Source organism: Ptychodera flava, chromosome 15 (assembly GCF_041260155.1).
Source record: "Ptychodera flava strain L36383 chromosome 15, AS_Pfla_20210202, whole genome shotgun sequence".
Classification (NCBI taxonomy): Eukaryota; Metazoa; Hemichordata; class Enteropneusta; family Ptychoderidae; genus Ptychodera; species Ptychodera flava.
In genome coordinates, this window is record NC_091942.1 from 16711549 (window position 1) to 16732226 (window position 20678).

The window sequence follows — 20678 nt, forward strand, 5'->3', positions numbered from 1 at the left end:
AACGCTGTTTTGACAAGCTAGGCGGTTCTTGTTAAGGTCAACTACAATCGAGCTAGGGGGTCTTGACTATATAACGAATTCAGCATGGTGACCTTCTAAATTCAGAAGCTTGCTTGCCACGGACGATCGGAAAGTTGTAATGAGACTCCTTCCAGAGAATTTTACTGCAAAATACTACTTTGATAGACAGAGATATGATATTTTCACACAATTTTGGGGTTGCTGATATTTTTAGCTGAGGCTATGGTCTGGTTTTTACCACATTAAATTTTACATGTAAAATGAGTACGCGTACGTGGCCCGTCAGTGCAGTGGCTAGTGGACGCACATCGCCTGGCTCATAACATGAATCGCAAACTGTAATAGAGTAACTGATTTTCCTTTAGAGTTTATGTTGTGATGAAAGAAATAGACTAAATTTTAAATGTTTGATTGACTTAAAGACGCGATAATTATTGTAATTTTGTAGCTAAAAGACGTAGTCTCTCAATGGAATGGGCTCTTGGTTTTAGTGTAACTGGCTTAGTGCGTCTCTGCTACCTCCATGGTTTCAGTAACTTCGGTATTTTGGGGGGACGTAGTTTCTAATTTTTGTGAAAAGACACTAGAACACAATCTGGGAAAGCACTCGACATTCCCTTGCAAAATAAATTGGCTCCTTTTTGTATTGGTCTGCGGACTTTTTAGGGGTAATTAGTACTGGTTCGGGATAAAAAATCACTGGTCCGGGACCTCGGGTAATTTTCAGGCCCTGCATACGTGCGCATGCGTAGTTATTTACGAACATCTTCTGGGCCTGTCCGTCAAAAGAATAGGGGGAGCAAAACGAGGCAATTGCCCCACCCCCTCGGGCACAGTTTCATGGCACACACGGTCTAATCCCCCACATTTTTCCCGTATCGCCCGAGGTGGGGGGGGGGGGGGGGTTTACATTGACTGGCGCATTATACGGCCTCCCACCACATAACGCCGGTAACACACAGCCCTGCCATCACAGGCGTACGTTTTCTGGGTAGTTTCTATAAGTGTAGTTTATTCTACGTTTCGACGTTCTCTTCCGTAGCCTAATCACCTATAACGTCGAAACGTAGAATAAACTACACTTATAGAAACTACCCAGAAAACGTACGCCTGTGCCTGCCATGCATAGCCCTGAGTACAGGTCTGTGTGTTCCGGGCGTTATAGACCTGTATGCAGGGCTATGCCATGCAGAGCTAATGAAGAACCCCAATGCGGTCCCATCGCACACCGTCTGCCGTCAGGACGAATCACTCAAACATAAAACCGTTCTTCGAGGACTCAGACAAGTGGCAACTGACCCGCGTGCCCGTAGCCCTGTGTACGATGTTGTGAGTTCCCGGCGTTATACGGCCCCAACACACAGCATCGTACGCAGGCAGGGTAGGGCCGGGCTGGCGTGCCCGTATCGCCGATGAAGTCAGTCATGGTTGTCTCGGAGAGCAGATCGTCCATGTAGCCGACACGAACACGAACTGTCTGATACCGGCTACCAACTCGGAGACTCTGGAGGTATGATATTTACCGTTTTCTGGTCTATACACGCAAATAAGAAACTCGCTCTGATTGGCTAACGAAGTCATTAGAACCTCTAGCTTACTCGATTTTTCATATATCAGCAGTAAACGACCGGCAGACGACCAGCAGGACAGCGAACGAGCACGTGGACCTCATACTTTAAGGTAATTATCACTTCTTTTACATGTTCCGGCATTCTGGGAGCATCCACTGACAGCCACAAAAACAATACTTCAAGACAATTTTTCGTTGAAACTATCGGCATAATTATTAAATTAGGGACTGGTCAGTTTCTTCGGCCTGGGGGGGGGGGGGCCGGTGGATTATTTTTTGCCGACGTCAAAAAGTGGCTGACCCCCCCTATTCCAAATTTTGAAAACAGGGTGACCCCCCCTATTCCAAATTTCTAAAACAGGGTGACCCCCCCCCCCAGGCGCGACAAAGGTAAAACAAAAGATGGACATAAATTATATATATATATATATATATATATATATATATATATATATATATTATATTTTACATTTTACATATATTTATATTTTAAATAGTCATTCTATGTTTTAGTGAAATTGTTGACATGTCAGTTGTAAGATAGGAATTTCAAAGTGTCAATCTTAAAGTTTAAATACAGTACATTTGAATGAGCTGTATTTTGAATGAGCTGTGAATGTATTTCACACTTTCTCTGCTTAACCAGATGTCCTGAACTGTTGTACAGAAATGGATGTCAATCATTAATATCAAAGAGGAAAAAGCAGTGAATCAAAAACTTTGATGGGTGTTAAGACTTGCAAACCATCCAATTAAATCTCCTGAGGAGCCATAGAGAGCTTTTTTAGCCAAATCTGATGTGTACAGTGTCTGAGAGGACCTTTTCTTGTAACACTGAAACCATAAAAGCACAGCTAATAATGACAAAAACTGCCTTTTTTAACTGTTATTTTGTTCATAAAAAAGCATCTTTCTACAGAAAACCTATGAAACAAAGGAAAATAATTGCATCAATGAGAAGGAAAGATATCTTGTCATTTTTCTATCTCTAAAATAAGTCACTGTATCAAATATATATTGTGAAATATTTGTGCATGTTGCTTTCTCATACTGAATTCTCACAGAGAGAACAGAAAAGTATCAGGAATTTGTCATCCTTTTCATATGAAATGCAGATTTCATAATGGTACACTTTCACTTAGCAAACATCAAGATATCTCTGAAAGTATGGCGCCCGAAGGGCGCACCAAAAAATATGAAACATCCTGATATCTCTGATATATATTACTTGTATATTAAAGTCATGCACCTGAAGGGCATGCTGAAAGATGTATGATATATTAAAGTAATGAGCTTGAAGAGCACGCTGAAAAATATTGAACATACAGATATCTCTGATGTATGTATGCTTGATATGTTAAAGTTGGGCGTGCTGAAAAATATGACTGATTATTAAAGTTACGCGCCTGAAGGGCGCGCCGAAAAATACAACTGAATGATGAATTTTGTGGCTGACACTAGCATTTTAGGCAATGATGAGCCATGTCAAAATTCAAAAAACACACTGACCCCCCCTATTGGGCATTTCAAAAACATGGTGACCCCCCCTATCACCAAAGTCAAAAACAGGGTGACCCCCCCCATGAATCCACCGGCCCCCCCCAGGCTGAAGAAACTGACCAGTCCCTTATTAATAACTTTAATTACCCCTACATAGTCAAGGTTCTACTCAGACATCAAGGTTCTTACTTTACAGATCCACACAGTTGAAATAAACCCAATGTTCTAAGTGAATATGTTATAAACCATCCTATATTATCATTTTTTTTCATTATTAATTATTAATTAATATTTTATTTGCCTTCACAGTGTCAAGGTTCTTAAGTACTGATTTTCATACCAAACGCGAAGGTTCTTACTTTTCATATACACAAAATTAAATAAACGCAATGATTTAAGTTACTACATTATACAACCATCCCATATTATCATATACACATACAATATTATCATATTTAATCATTATCAATCATTAACTATTATTATATTTTGCCGTACATTGTCAAGGTTCTTAAGTACTGATTTTCATACCAAACATCAAGGTACTTTACAGATCCACACAAACCCAATGTTTTAAGTGAATATGTTATAAACAAGCCTATATTATCATATTTCTCATTATTAATTATTAATTAATATTTTATTATGCCTTCACATTGTCAAGGTTCTTAAGTACTGATTTTCATACCAAAAGCGAAGGTTCTTACTTTACAGATCCACAAAATCAAATAAACCCAATGTTTTAAGGTACTACATTATACAACCATCCCATATTATCATATACACATACCATATTATCATATTTAATCATTATCAATCATTAATTATTATTATATTTTGCCCCTACTTTGTCAAGGTTCTTAAGTACTGATTTTCATACCAAAAGCGAAGGTTTTTACTTTACAGATCCACAAAATCAAATAAACCCAATGTTTTAAGGTACTACATTATACAACCATCCCATATTATCATATACACATACCATATTATCATATTTAATCATTATCAATCATTAATTAATATTATATTTTGCCCCTACATTGTCAAGGTTCTTAAGTACTGATTTCCATACCAAACGCGAAGGTTCTTACTTTTCATATCCACAAAATCAAATAAACCCAATGATTTAAGTTACTACATTATACAACCATCCCATATTATCATATACACATACCATATTATCATTTTTGGTCACTATCAATAATTAATTATCATAATATTTTGCCCCTACATTGTCAAGATTCTTAAGCACTGATTTTCATACCAAACATCAAGGTTCTTACTTAACAGATCCACACAGTTGAAATAAACCCAATGTTCTAAGTGACTATATTATAAACCATCCCATGTTATCATATTTCTCATTATTAGTTATTAATTATTATTTGATTTGCCTTCACAGTGTCAAGGTTCTTAAGCACTGATTTTCATACCAAACATCAAGGTTCTTACTTTACAGATCCACACAGTTGAAATAAACTCAATGTTCTAAGTGAATATGTTATAAACCATCCTATATTATCATATTTTCTCATTATTAATTATTAATTAATATTTTATTATGCCTTCACATCGTCAAGGTTCTTAAGTACTGATTTTCATACCAAACGCGAAGGTTCTACTTTACAGATCCACAAAATCAAATAAACCCAATGATTTAAGTTACTACATTATACAACCATCCCATATTATCATATACACATACAATATTATCATATTTAATCATTATCAATCATTAACTATTATTATATTTTGCCGTACATTGTCAAGGTTCTTAAGTACTGATTTTCATACCAAACATCAAGGTTCTTACTTTACAGATCCACACAGTTGAAATAAACCCAATGTTTTAAGTGAATATGTTATAAACAAGCCTATATTATCATATTTCTCATTATTAATTATTAATTAATATTTTATTTTGCCTTCACATTGTCAAGGTTCTTAAAAGTACTGATTTTCATACCGAACATCAAGGTTCTTACTTTACAGATCCACAAAATCAAATAAACCCAAAGTTCTAAGTTACTACATTATACCGGTACAACCATCCTTTATTATCATATATACATGCCATATTATCATATCTATTCACTATCAATCGTTAATTAATTATTATTTGCCCCTACAATGTCAAGGTTCTTAAGCACTGATTTCCATACCAAACATCAAGGTTCTACTTTACAGATCCACACAGTCAAATAAACCCAATGTTCTAAGTTCCAGTTTTACAACCATCCCATATTATCATATACACATGCCATATTATCATTTTTAGTCACTATCAATCATTAATTATCATTATATTTTGCCCCTACATTGTCAAGGTTCTTAAGCACTGATTTCCATACCAAACATCAAGGTTCTTACTTTACAGATCCACACAGTTGAAATAAACCCAATGTTCTAAGTGACTATGTTATAAACCATCCCATGTTATCATATTTCTCATTAATATTTATTTATTTATATTATATTTTGCCTTCACACTGTCAAGGTTCTTAAATACTGATTCTCATACCATACATCAAGGTTCTTACTTTACAGTCTTCCCATATAGTTCTGACACTGATTTTGCAGAAAGACACATCCATCTATCTTGCAAAGTATGAGGGTTATTGCAGAGAAAGACTTACATAATTCACACATGGTTTTTTGCAGGTGTCATATGAGCACTTTGATAAGTACAATGTTTTCCTGTAGCAAATGATCATGTGAGGCAAGATATGCTCACTATTTTCAAAACACCTGATATCACTTCCTGGTCTTTGTTCTGTGTGTTTTTTGATTGTCTGTATGGTTTGTGACTGTCTTTGCAACTGGCCATGTAAATATTTGACCTATGAACTTTAGAATATAGATGGTAATATATACCTTTTCCATATTTGAATTAACATATTTTATAATTAAGGTCACATACCAATTAATTCTGATCAGACACATCTGATCAACTGAAGGTTATCTGGTTATAATGCAATTTAATTTTTTGTCGTTATTTAGATATTTATACAATGTTGCGTCTTGACTTTGCCAAGAAACGTCGAAAAGACAGTGACAATTGGAAAAGAATTTTGAACAGAGTGAGTATTAAGTACTGTAACAGATAAAGTCTAAGTATTGTAAATGGTATGCTTACAGTGACACTAGTTTACAAGCTCTGAAATCATTGATAATTTCCATCATTTTATGCATCTCCAACATTATTACTGCCTTTATGTCATTGCAAACATGCTCTTAGTAACCGTAGTTTATTGTATTTGTTTTGCTGAGTCATAATAAGAAAAAAAACAGAAAAAATAACAAAATCCAACCTACCGTCCCCTATTATATATTATTGCCTGAATACATGGGTTAGGTGCCCGCCGAGAGCAGGTGACAATTTGCCCGACGCCAAAAGGGTAAATTGTCTCCTGCTGCGAGGGCACATCAACCCATGTATTCAGGCAATAATATTTTTATTACATGCCTCTTCAAAGTTAATGCTATATGACATTTAGTTACAAGCAGGGCATTTTCAAACAATTTTACCATTATCAACCAGCGTCAAACAGATTTTAACGAAAGTCAAAATAGCAGTGCGCGCATGGATATTTTACATGTAGCGTTAAGCGTCTACTTTGACGTCGAAAACATCGAAAGGCTTCACTGGCCCGGGTAACCATGGAAACCGGTCAGTACATCGTTCACCGGCCCGCTTACATCCCGGATGTTCCTATTCAAAACAATGCACTGATTTGCATTCACCTCAAGGCATGTAATAACTCATATTGGAATCGCAGTCGAGATTGTAATAAAATTGTATTGATAATTAATTACTCATTGTTTTCCTCAAGGTAAAGAAGTTGGTTGACACAGGTGCTAACGCCTGTGTCATTTACCAGAAAACAGGCCATAAAGCAGGCATTTATTTGAAGGTAGGCCATATATTATATTAAAGTAAGTAAGTGTAACAAAATTTTCAATAATAGTTGCATCATTCCGTAATCTTACACTGACACAGGCAGAGGTTGCCAGCATTTATCCCATGCACAAAATTGTTGGCTCAGTAATGGAATTTACAAGGTATTTGGACTATATAACTTTGTCTTGATATTGTTGGTCCACCATGTTAATTTGCAGTTATGGGACTACTGGAAGAAAACCCCAGCAATGAATTTGTGCAGTGTATAAAACTTAGACAAATGATATGGTTATTCTGTCTGTTTATCTGTGTCTGTGAGAAAACCTTGTGAATAGAATCCAAAACAAACTAATTTCTTGTTTTTTTCATGTATATAGAATTGATAAAAATAGGTAGTAATCTACATTGTTAAATAACCAGTTAACATATTTATGAAATTTTTCCTGTAATTTCACGTTTTGTCTTTAACTTTTATCTTGCAATTGATTTCAACAATATCTGAAATATATTAATACTGATGGGAAACATTTAACGCATGGTTACTATTTGGTTCTTATCTGTAAATGTGTGTTAAATTGCACTTTCACATACATCTAGAAGAGAAGTGGATCAGTTAAAAATAACAGTTATGATACAAGTAATCACATAACTTTATAACACACCTCATCCACAGTCTGTGTTCTAATTCGCCAATTGATAGTCACGTGGGATGCGTTCTTTTTGTGCTGATCCACGTAAACGACGTCATCAGGCATCATTTGTCGGAACTGTTGCCTGCCAGGCATCAGTTCCGAAAAATGATGCCCGCTGACGTCAAAAAAAACATTGGCGCATGCGCGAACTGGAATGTAAACAGAGATGTCGTCTGCGGCCGAGCGAAACGATAGTCGAGAAATTTCTCGGTTTATCCTACTTTCTGAAAAAGAACTGAATGCTCTGGTTTCCAACAAGGACTCGAAACGAACGAAAACTATAATCAAAGGTGCATTGAACGTTTTGCAGAAGTATTGCGACCCTGTCGGGAAAACTTTTTTTGCCGAACCACTTCAACATATTACATCATTCATGCGACAAGTTTTGTGTATAGTACGTTCTTATGCATGGCTACGGATGAGGTGTGTTATAAAACACATATTGACTGGCCATGCGGGCAACAGCATACGTCTGTACCCCGAGGGACTGTGAGTCACCCCCAAAAACAGACTGTTTCCCTCGGCCTACGGCCTCGGGAAACAGTCTGTTTTTGGGGGTGACTCACAGTCCCTCAGGGTACAGACGTATGCTGTTGCCCTCATGGCCAGTCAATATGTGTATACTGTTTCAAAAGCCTTGATTCAGAAGTAATAATTTAATGGGTACTATACAAACAAAGAGCGGAAGCTATTTGAGAGTGAATTTCATTTCTTGATTCTCTTAACAGCATCTTCATGCATGATTTTCAGTCAGTACTTGATCTATCACCAAATGTCTGATTGTACCAGTAGGAAGGTCATAATACCACAGGATTTACCTGAAAAGCTCTTTGTTTTACCTGTGTGTAAGAGGTAAGTACTTGTTTGTGAAGTTCCTGTTTTAATCTCTACATTCAATAGGGTTGTTATCTTGTTGTTTTTGTTTGTTTTTTTATTTTATTTTATTTTATTTTCTCATCAACAGCGCCATCAGGCAGCCACTTACAGACAAGAAAATAAAAAAAAAGGTAAAATACGCTAAAATTTAAACAAACAAAAAAGCACTCTAAAAATCAAACAATATTGACAAAAACAAATTAACATGTCTTTAAAAAGTTGAATGAGATTCTTCAAAAACATCGACATCGCAAACCTTATCAATCAGATCATTAAAAAGTCGTGACGTACGTCCAATCAGGCCATTTTGTGTAACATCAACTCTACAATAAGGGATATGTAATAGAGGTCTATGTCTAGCAGAGTATCTAGGTACGCATAGACCATAAAAACAATTGTTTTTGTTCTATATGAAATTAATTTTATTCTCTACTAAAGATATATTTTATATTTATATTGCTAATATTCTCTATTTCTACGTATTCTCAGTATCTTGACAATTGACAAGATGTTTAGGATGTTTCTCTTGGCTAGTGTTTTTCTCAACAACATTCTTTTTTCTGGTGCTAAAAGTTTTAACCTCTGTTGAAAGACCTGTAAAACTGGTCAGCTATAAGGGGTGTATGGACAGGTTTGATACAGGTTTGGCATTACAGGAATGTATACAGTAACGTAATTTCTGTCTGTATGTAGTTTTGTTACCACATGTACTATAACTGAAATACCGGATTTTGGACAGTAGTGTGTCAGTGTTTAATTTACGTAGGCGGCCTGATACTTTTTCTGAAAATTTCATGAATGTATTAAAGAAAAATGTGTCAGTTTTTAATGAGAGAGGTAAATACAGAAATAAATGTGTGTACATTCTGTACTGAGTCCTGTTCATACAGTGACGAGACAGACAGAAATTTTAAGTGACTTTGCCCACAGCGCTGGCCACAGACCTAGTCAGCTCTAGCCGTCACAGCAATGGGACGTCTTTGCTGAGACAGATCTGTAACACAGGGTTGTATTAGAGCCTGCCACAGGGACAAATTTCTTTTTTTCTGTTTTATCCCAAAGTTGAGAGCAATAAATACTAGTCCATAATGAGACCTTAACTTGTCCTTGCACATTTATTAGAAACAAAATTTTGTACAAGTCAATCAACTTTGTATCAGTATATGACCTGGATAAATGTAAAAGAGAAGTATAAGGCACATGCTTTGTTATATTTGAAGATGTGACTCTAAGATAAATCTTAAAACTAATATTGCATTACTTCATGCTGATTTGTATATCAACTGTTAAAAATACTATAATATTTGTTGTCTTATTTGTCAAATTCCTTAATTAGCTTTAATGACTAAAATAACTCTGTATTTGTTTCATTTTCCCTTCCACTTTTGTTGAGTTTGTAATTATGTGCTGCTTTCAATACCCGTCTGAAGCCAGAACTGTAAATCTTTTCTATTTATAGCCACCATTGGTTTCTAGCAGTTTTTCAAGGCAACAGGTTAGTTTCTTTTAATTTGTAACTCTTTCAGATATAAAACAATACAAGCTTTAAGAGTATGATACATGTAAAGAGATAATGCAATTGTGTGATTGTACCATGATGAAAACCTGTTTCTACTTTCACTACTATCAGAACTTGAGGAAACTGAATTACTTGTTTGCTGCTGTTTCACTCTTGGACTATGATTTCTAACTAAAAGGAAATGTGTATCTAAGGGCTTTAATTTTCCAGAAAAAATAGTTTCAAATACTCCCTTATTCTCAAACGTATATTTTTAATGTATATGGAAAATTTGATTGATGGAATTGCAGTATGCTACAAGTCATGGCAAGTGTTTTCAATTCTTGAATTGAGAAAAAACTTTAAGGATTAAAAACATAACATGTAGATGTACTGGCAGTATTGCACAATTCACATTTTGTGCCTGTGTGTGTCTGTCTGTCCAACACTTTTGACATTAGTGAACCATGTCATAAAATGTACCATGTTTTCTTTTCCAGTGCAACAAGTCTGGCTTAATATGTATGGTAGAAAAATGCAAATAGCAATTTTCCATGGCAAACAAACTTGAATGACATGTGCTATTAAAGTCATATCTGTTTGATTACTCAGCAAAAGAGCAGGGTGCAATCTTTATTGAAAAAAATACTGTGTTTCAGTCATGATTTCCATACAGTAACATTAGATAAACAGTAAGTAATTCTGTTGCTGTAAACGTACTTGTATAATGTGGACTGATTTCTCTTTTACATGTGATTGCAGTAAAGTGCTGTTCATGGATAGTTTAATCCAGTCACAGACCATTGATACATACCAGTATGTGGCAAGTAAATTTTGCAGGTAGGTTTATCTAACTTTGCCAGTTACCAATACTCATCTCTTCCCACATCAGCTGTCTCTCAGAGACAGGAGAGTAGCTCTCATACATCAACTTTATGGTTGTTACAGCCATGCATTCACAAAATAGTATTATTTTACTATTTCGTAAAAAATGCAACTATGAAAATGACACCCGTTTAATTAAAACTAAGAAATATATTTTCTGTTAAAAAAAAAGATGAGACTCATAGTTAGCTACTTTATAAGTGCAACACTCTAATGTATTTTAGTGGTTGATTTCATATGGTATGGGTCAGAAAATAGCACTTGATCATTTTCCTAGACCAAGAGAAGTACATTGAGATAATAGATTGTTTGTCATCTACTGAAATTTGTTGAATGTCACATTTGTAAATGACAGTGTGCAAATAACAAAAATGAATTGTTTCCAAGAATCGTTTGCATAATATACATAGCAAAAAGAAAAATTCAATCTTCCTATCTTGCGTAGCAGACTCGCCCTATCATTACCATGTTAAACATTTTCATTACATTGAAAGGTTATGTGAATGGTTGTTATCATGTAGCAGTGAAATAATAATACATTCTGTATTGTACATGTTGATTATGTGAAATAACACTTCCATGAAAGATGTTGTATATATCATCATGAATTGCATTTTTTTCCAGTGGAATGCAATTCCGATCACAGTAGCAAAGGTACATCTACTGTCTTTTTGGATTTAATTTGATGTTGTGATATTACCATTTTGGAGACCTATGGCAATTATTTATATCTTCCTTGTTGTCACACATTCTTTTATTTCTACCAATTAACCCTTTGAGTGCTGTAATTTTTCCGACCAGAATTTAGTGCAACATTTTAACAATTTTTTGAATTTTTCTGTAATTTTTTGATAATTTTGGTCCGAACGGACACCACATTTCATTGACTACAGTTTTTATCAAATTTTAGCAAAAATCTGGAAAAGTGGACTTGGGTACATTTTATAAAGGCGACAAAAATTGACTTGGCACTCAAAGGGTTACGGGTTCATGGACACATATATTTTCACTAACAATTTTCACATAAAATATGGGGTTACACACCCAACATGCGGTATATTTCTGTAAGGTGTATATTTGATATTGATTCCAAGGTTAAAGCAGGCCATAAAATTTGGCAATTGGAGAAGAGCTAAAATAAAAGACACGCAGAAATTGGCCTGTTTGTATAATGTTTAGTGGAAAAGATTGATATAAAGTAAATATAATCGAAATTTTAACAATTTATTTCTGAATTGCTCTGTTTGATGAGCTGTGGACATCAAATACATTGCAGTCAATATACATGCACCCATATTTTTATTTCTCTACTAGAGAAAATGAGAATTAGTGGGCAAGCAAATGTAAAGCACCAACTTACATTTTTGATCAAGCAGAATATAACTTTCATGTAAATTTTCCCCTTGTCCGGTCAGGCAACCGGGACTAGCTTTTCACTTGCCCGGACGTGACTTTCCCTGCCCCAGGCAACCTGACAACCCTTGTCTTTCCCTGTTTATCCATTAAGATAATAAGATTGGATCACCAAAACTAAAAAGTCCAAAACAAAATAGTGAACCAACTTTGTCATTTAATATTTTTCAGCTTACTAAGTGTCAGCAGACAAACGTGCAAGATTGTGGAGTCTACTGCCTGTACTTCATGAACACTGTACTGAAGGTATGTACTTTATAAATAGCTTAACTGTAAAGTATGTAGTTGGGACAGATTTATGTGAACATATTGTTTTCTATTAGACTTATACATTGTACATTTCGTGTGTGTTTGGTTAAAAAGAAGCTCAGACACTTTGTATTGATTTGTTTACACAGATACATGTGCCTTGGACCTCTATAGGTATCTCAAAAAAACTTTGAACAGGGTCAATGTATATTGACATGTATATTAAGATAAATTTGTTCTGTGAAGTTATCCAAAATGGATAAAAGGCACCTTATTTTTCAAATTTGACAATGTTTTAGCATGTGCATGAATTGATTTCCTTCAAACTTAAGGACAAATAACTATATTAGCTTTCAGTGGCAAGTTTTTTTCATAATGTGATTTTCCGTACCCATCTGATAGCAATTCAGAGATGATTTGTTTTCTTTTCACAAGTAATTACTTTGTACTGGTAAGCTTACTTTTTAAATTGTTGTGATGACTGGATTGGAAAATTCATGGCACAAACATTGCTTGTTTCAAATGAAAGTTCCCTTACACTCGTTTATTTCTAAGGATTACATCTTTCACGCAGTTGTATACAACTGTTGCCAATATATTACAAAGTTACAAAAAGTGATATCATCCCAATATTAAAAATCAAGCTTTTCAAAAAGTGTACTTTGTCCAATATTTATGTGTTTCCCATGCAAGCAAAAGAACAGTAAATGAAACATTGTTACAAGTTTACTAAACTATATAATCTATCATCAAGGTCTTCATTTTGAGTTCATATTCAACCTAAAAGATAGGTGTTAACATAAGTCTCCTCACATGTTTCTTTTTCAGTACTTAGAAGAAGATCATGCATGATGAATGACAGATTCATCCAATACGTAGAGGAGAGAGAGCTGACATACAGAAAAGCTACTAATTTCAGAGGCTTCCTTCTAGATATTGTATTTGACAATCGTGAAAATGCGAGCAACACTACCCATTGATGATGGTTTTTGTTGAATAGCTGTCTTGAAAAATGGCAAATTGGAGATTTAACAAGTTATACACCAGTTTTCAAATGACACTTCTATAAACCATGTGTAACATCATATGGAATATTGTAACTTTGCTTATAGTCTGTTTAAATATATATTGTGCGACAATATGCTTGTAGAGAGACAATAGACTTCTGGACAACTTTACTTGTGGTTGTAATATTGCATAAATATTTCTGGTATGTGATGAAGCTGCAGATATTACAGACAATTATACATGTATCCATGATGCTGTCACTTGTGCCCAATTTTTCACACTTCCAGGAATTTTAAGAAGGTGTTCATGACATTTTAAAGGCCTATGAGCTGCAACTCTGCGAAATTTGTCAAACCTCAAGGTTCCTCCAATTTCCTCAGATATCCATTGCAATTTGAAAATTGAATGATATATTTATTAACTATGCCTCAACAATGTTTGCTTGTGGCAGAATGGGCAAGAAATTTAGCAGATTATCGTTCATTTTAAATTTCCCACCATTTTCAAAATTTTGGCATGTTATGTGAAAAGTGGAGACCTTTTTGTCAAAGTGGACTGAATCCCTTTCCAGTCCTTTCAGAATTAAGTAGATTGCATCATGTTGTATTTGTAAAGATTCAAATGTGTACATGCCCCATTTGCGCTGTTTATCATGTAGTTGTATGGAGACGGCCATATTTGGGCATTGCACCTATTTATTATCTGTCATACTGAAACCACCCCATGCAGTCTCACTCAGTGTATAATTATGCTTGAGTAAATATCTTTGAGTAAGAACATTTCTATGAACTAATTTTAATCTAAATACAAAATCATGAAAATAATGCCAAAAGTTGCAGCCCATGTGCCTTTAATGCTGTCCTTCTAATTGCCTCTGAGTAATTAATTAGCTTTTATCATGTTGCCGATTACTATACAGAAGGGGCTTCATGACCACACACAGTGAGTAAGGTTTTGCAAAAGCTGATTCCTCCAAAATAATATTGTTGTGCATTTATTGATGACAAATATTTTACACGAAAAAGAGCACAAGAAGTTTTCTTTTTATGCAGCTTATAAGCAAATGCTCAATTTTGGTAATTTGTTTCAATATCTTTGACATGTACTCTGCCAATATTGTTACAAATTCACTACAGCAACGGCTGATCTTGTTCATTGGTGCTTAATTTTGTGGTTAAATCTGTTTGGTTGGTTTCTCCAGATCAGGACATTTAATTGGTACATCAAGACATTGATGGTCAGCTAATGTCACTTTTACATCTTTCTAATTTTGCCATAACTCAAAACTTTGAAGATCACTAAGTTTAAGGACTAGTACAAAGAAGTTATTTTTAAAATAAAAAAATGACTTAAAATTTAAACATACAATTTGCTGAATTTTAATCATGGTATTCACCCTGATGTCATTGGTGCAGTTGGTTTTTATTCTGTTATTTTGTAAGGTAATAGCAGTTGATTTCCCTTGTTTACTGTAATTTTGTAGTTCTTTCGGATTGATCCAAACAATTACTTTAACATTACAGTGCATAGCTTGTCATACAGTATTCTACAGTATTCCACTTTGATTGCACTTAGTCTTTGCCTTATATTTGACACATATCACCAGGAATTGTGAAATGTAGAAGTGTTTAAAACTTCAATGTGATTGTTTTAGTTATTAAAGATTTGTTTACATTGTTTTCAAAACAGAGTATTTGTTATTCTTGATTATACTTGTCTGTGCATGTAAGAACATAATCAGTCCTGGCTTTTCTTTTGTCCTATTGCACCATTAATTTGGTAAATCATGTACAGTAACCTCCTGAATTCACATCCCCCCGGGTCAAGGTCTGAATGACCTTGATGATGAATCCATCCTGAGAGGCCAAAATGTGGGAAAGGAGTGGAATTCCCGAGAAATGGGGGTCAGGATGGAATCCAAAGCCCGAACACTTGAGAGAATGGGAAAAAGAGAGGAGGAGAAAGGGGATGGCGGTGGGATAGGCAGAGCTGGTATGACATGAGCCAAGCGGATGAATGAATGAATGAATGAATGAATGAATGAATGAATGAATGGGAGCGATTAGACAAGGGCGAATGATGCTGTGTTGTGTGCATAAGTGGCCGATTGCCCGGGAAGGAAGATTGATAACGGTCACAGGTAGAAGAGCTGATTGGCTAAGGGAATTAAGGTGAAGATGTCGGGTAGGCAGATTAGCTAGGTGTATTCACAAAACACATCTGTGATAAAACACAGATTCCACTTTAAAATACCTTTTCTTGAATGTAACAGTGCGACAATGTCATAAATTTAACCATCCATATAAATGTAATATAACGGAAATTTTTGTAAGAAAAAAATTTCAATTCTCTTGATATGCTGCCATTTTACATTTGTTTCTACAAACATCCCGTCCCGAGGTTCTAACTGATGAAATTTCACAAAATGCAAGGGATGATATGATATATCACCACAGCTTTTTCCTGCCTCAGGAGATTTCATTTTCATAAATGTAACAATTGTAACAAAATGCAACCAATTTTATCTGAAATACATCACATACAACAATAAATTCAACACTATTAACATGTGTTCAGGAGAAAAAATTGTAAATACCAGTGTGACGCTGACTTAGATAACAAGTGTAGTACTATACTGCTGCTGTCGGTTAATGATGGAAGGAATGATAATAAGTAGAAAAGTGGGACACCATCAAAGAACTATGGTTTAAGTTGTCCAAAAGTACAGAAATTAGTGAGCATGTAGTTATCTGCCAATTCAGAATGATAAATTATGAAAAGCTTCCATTTCTATGTACAAGAAAAAAATCTACTCACATTGATTCAAACATTAAAGACATAGTATCGGTGACTTTGGGCCATTTTTCTTTATTTTTTGTTCTGTGGGATTTCCATTATACTCCTTGGCATTCTACTAGCATGATAAATTCCAAGTCTCAAGATGAAACATAGCCTTCATATGAATGACTACTGTTATTGTTGACAAATACGGTACATGAAATCGGAACTAGTATTTTGTTTGCAATATTGATATTGATGTTTGTACACTAAACAGGTAAACGGCTGTGTTGAGAAACTGTGCATCATGCTTTTGGGAATCGTACAAACACTGTAGGTAACTACTAAATGGGACCGAAATACAGAAACTATCCTAAAGTTATTGTTCCTGCGATCACAAGGCAATTGCCAGCTGATATCATGGTTAAATTTCATGATTACCTGTAACATTAAATAAAAGAATACAATCACCTTTAATTTACATATTCGCATATGATTAAGAAGCATGTCTAAGTCTTCTATGTTGTGGCGCACTTCTTTACGTGGCTACCCTATAAAATTTGTGATTGGCTATATTCCCATTTTCCATGGTAACAGAGGCTAAATTTGCATATGTGACCGTATACCTTTAAGGATGAGAGGTACCTTTAACGATACTTACATGTTTATATTTTGAATCCAGTATTTTTTGTAAATGTGTTTGTTTTCCAATATATCTGTGCGTGTCTTTGTTTTGGTCAAAACACGTTTTTTTAGGTTTTTACTAAAAATAGTCTATAATTACAGAGGAGTGTGCCGATTGGTTATCTGTAAACAGCAATCAACAGTAGGGTACCTTAGGGATAACACCGAGTCTCAGAATTTTAAATTCTTTCCGTTTTTGTGCGTGCAGTAAATGGTAATGATAACGAACGGTAATTTATTAAACAAACACAGGGTAGTCACTTTCACACCCTATTGTACAAAAATCGAAGGCATAATTTAAAAACTTGAATACGGTGGCTGTGAAATGTCATTGATAATTGACCGGGCTTTATAGTGAAGCAAGAACTTGTGCAGATCAGACAGATCACGGCGTTGGGTTTGTCTTTTTCCGATTATTTTCCCTGTCATATTAACAATAACAATGAGTTCAGTTCTATAGTAGCCAACACTTAGGTTGCCGTAGCACACGGAGATGTTAAAAGTGAGTACATTTTCAATGATGCTGTTGTAGACCTTTGCGAGAACATTTTAAGCATTTTAACTGATACCAAAGCTTTTCAGCCTTCTTAATAAAGACATACGTTTTGTGGCCTTCTTAACTATGTAAAAAGTGTTGTCGTTAAACAGTATCTATATGCGTCTCAAGGTATTTGAAACACTCAGCAATTTCATCGGTCTGATTGTTCAATACAATCAATGCAATACTGACATTCACGGCTATTATTAGTTTTACTAGCGTTCAAATCCATTAAACTTGACTTGCAGCAGTTTTGCAAAGTCGTTACATGGTCGAGATACACGGTTTTAAGAATTCGCTCTCTCAGAAGACAAACAAGCGCCATATCATCAAATTTACAACTGTGTTTGGGATTTGCATTTTATCTTTATTGAGATAACAGTGCAGTTGACAGAATGAAGCACCTGTAGTGTGTTAAAGACATCGACAAACGTATCTGAAAATTTGCCATCCTGCAACAATCTCTGTGGTCTGTTAAGAAAATCTCGAATCAAGTGTAAGCTTATGACATACTCATTTACATTTCAAATTTATTTAAAAATAAAGAAAACGTAAGACTTCATGTGTTAAACTAGGAGGTAACATCGATAAATAAAATACGCACATTCGTTTCGGGGTAATTTTCAATCGTGTTAAACTAGATGACAGTAGCGTCATCAGTGCCTGTATGTGCTGTATAGGCGAATTGCAAAGGATCAAACTGGGCCGACAATGAAGATCGTAGATGTTTGCTCGTTACGGGCCTTTCCATAGATTTGTCAAGAAGAGAGGTAAGAGCTACTGGCCTTAAATCATTGAATGAATAGCTTTTGGGCACAGGCATTACACTGGACACTTTCAAATAATTTGAAACAGTGCCGCTATCGTAAGAGCTGTAAAGCTATTTTTAATAAAAACTATACCGTTTCAGCAGTGCAACATAGACTTTTAACACTTTTCCCTGTAGGCCATCAGAACCAGGTGTTTTGCGTGAGTTACATAGCGATCTCATCCTCTGTCAGCTGTAAAAGCTGACACAATGGTGTATTCTCGCACAGCGAACTACAGTCCCTGTCCACAGTACCTCCACCCACCCTGTCGTAATCAATATTATCAAATCTGCAATGGGACCGATTCAAATCATTTGCAAAATTAAATTTGTACTGTAAAAGGTTTGTGTGTTGCTTTCGTTTCTGCTCCCAATCATATTTTGCATTACCAAAATAAAGACACTGCTCAAACTAATCATTGTGTCGAACGTTGTTGTTTGTTGTTAGGGAAAAATAAACTCTTTCTTAATAATATTACTTTCGCAAAATTGAATATAAGAATTTACTTCATCTGTCAGCTCGTGAATATCACCACAAGAATAAAATAATTATTGGCATTCTATTGACTCAAAACAGTATCTCATTCCGTCTATAGTCTTCTGTCAAAACTGCACAGGCACTGACTTTGTTTTGGGTTTACCATATTTCACTTTTTGTCTATATCTTGGTAATAGATGTATAACATTGAGGTCCGATTTTCCAAATGGAAGACTACAAAGGGTTTTATAAGCATCGTTGATGGTAACATACTGTTGCAAAGATTACAAATGTCCGTAAATATCGCATGTCTTGAAGTCGCAGAGAATAAATACAAGCTGATCCACTGGACGAGAGTGCATTGTTATTATCGCTGGCAACGTTCAAAACACGCACTTTTGCTCGTGAAAAAATTACTGTTCCGTTGTTTCCTAATTACGGATTTTCGAGTCATCGTATTTTTAAAATGTTCAAAACCGTTAAACTCTGTCAATTTTCAAACAATTATGATTTTTGGTAAAATTATTGAAGCTATTGAGGAAAATATAGATAAGCATGCGTTTCTAAAAATTCAGCACCGTTTATAAGATGTCGCCGGTTTCAAATTTTCTCAAAATTAAGATTTGCTTTTAAAAAAACCGTTTGTACTTCAAAAGACAACGGAATCAATGGTAGAGGCTCTTAACAGATATCTCAAATGTTAAATTTTGAAATAATCGACAGTTTTGTGAAAATTTGTAGGAGTTGAAACGTTTTAAAATAGAGCTGCGAACATTTTCATGTGTAACATCACTGCCCAATGGAGCAAAAACTTGCGTCTTTTGGAATTGTGTGGTCCTGTAATCTTTATTATGCAAAGAAAATAATGATATATATTGAAAATTGCCCCTATTAACAGTTCCTTAGCAATTTGAATCCTTCGCATCGCCTTGAGCTTACATTAGTTTATTTGACAGAATTCTCGTGACAGATAAAATGGGATGAAAAATAATATTTCATAGTTCCTACTTTACCGATCCATATAGTCAAATAAATCTAATTTTCAAAGTGAATATTGTACAACCATCCCAGATTATCATATTTACTCATTATTAGTTATTAATTATTAGTATGTTTTGTTTAGTATGTACATTGTCAAGGTTCTTAAGTACTGATTTCCGTACCAAACATCAAGGTTCTTACTTTACAGACCCACACACACAAATTAACCCAATGCTCTAAGTGACTAAATTACACAACCACCCCATAATATCATATTCCTAAATGTAAATTATTATTTGTTATTATTATATTTTGCCTTACAATGTCAAGGTTCTTAAGTACTGATTTCCATACCAAACATCAAGGTTCTTACTTTACAGATCCACACAGTTGAAATAACCCAATGTTTTAAGTGAATATGTTATAAACAAGCCTATATTATCATATTTCTCATTATTAATTATTAATTAATATTTGATTTTGCCTTCACAGTGTCAAGGTTCTTAAGCACTGATTTCCATAACAAACATCAAGCTTCTTACTTTACAGATCCACACAGTTGAAATAAACCCAATGTTTTAAGTGAATATGTTATAAACAAGCCTATATTTTCATATTTCTCATTATTAATTATTAATTAATATTTGATTTTGCTTCAACATTGTCAAGGTTCTTAAGTACTGAATTTCATACAAACGCGAAGGTTCTACTTTTCATATCCACAAAATCAAATAAACCCAATGATTTAAGTTACTACATTATACAACCATCCCATATTATCATATACACATACAATAT

At 34.7% G+C, this 20678-nt stretch overlaps 2 long non-coding RNA genes across 2 annotated transcripts; both read left to right on the top strand.

Annotated features, from left to right (window-relative positions):
* Nucleotides 1-670: 670 nt before the first annotated feature.
* Nucleotides 671-7010, top strand: LOC139152362 (uncharacterized). The gene is made up of 4 exons (XR_011556608.1): nucleotides 671-1531; nucleotides 1639-1701; nucleotides 6092-6171; nucleotides 6925-7010. It is a non-coding gene; the product is annotated as an uncharacterized lncRNA (long non-coding RNA).
* A 1406-nt stretch (nucleotides 7011-8416) lies between these two features.
* Nucleotides 8417-12602, top strand: LOC139152361 (uncharacterized). Its single transcript, XR_011556607.1, has 4 exons — nucleotides 8417-8536; nucleotides 10020-10055; nucleotides 10821-10898; nucleotides 12528-12602. It is a non-coding gene; the product is annotated as an uncharacterized lncRNA (long non-coding RNA).
* Nucleotides 12603-20678: the final 8076 nt, after the last annotated feature.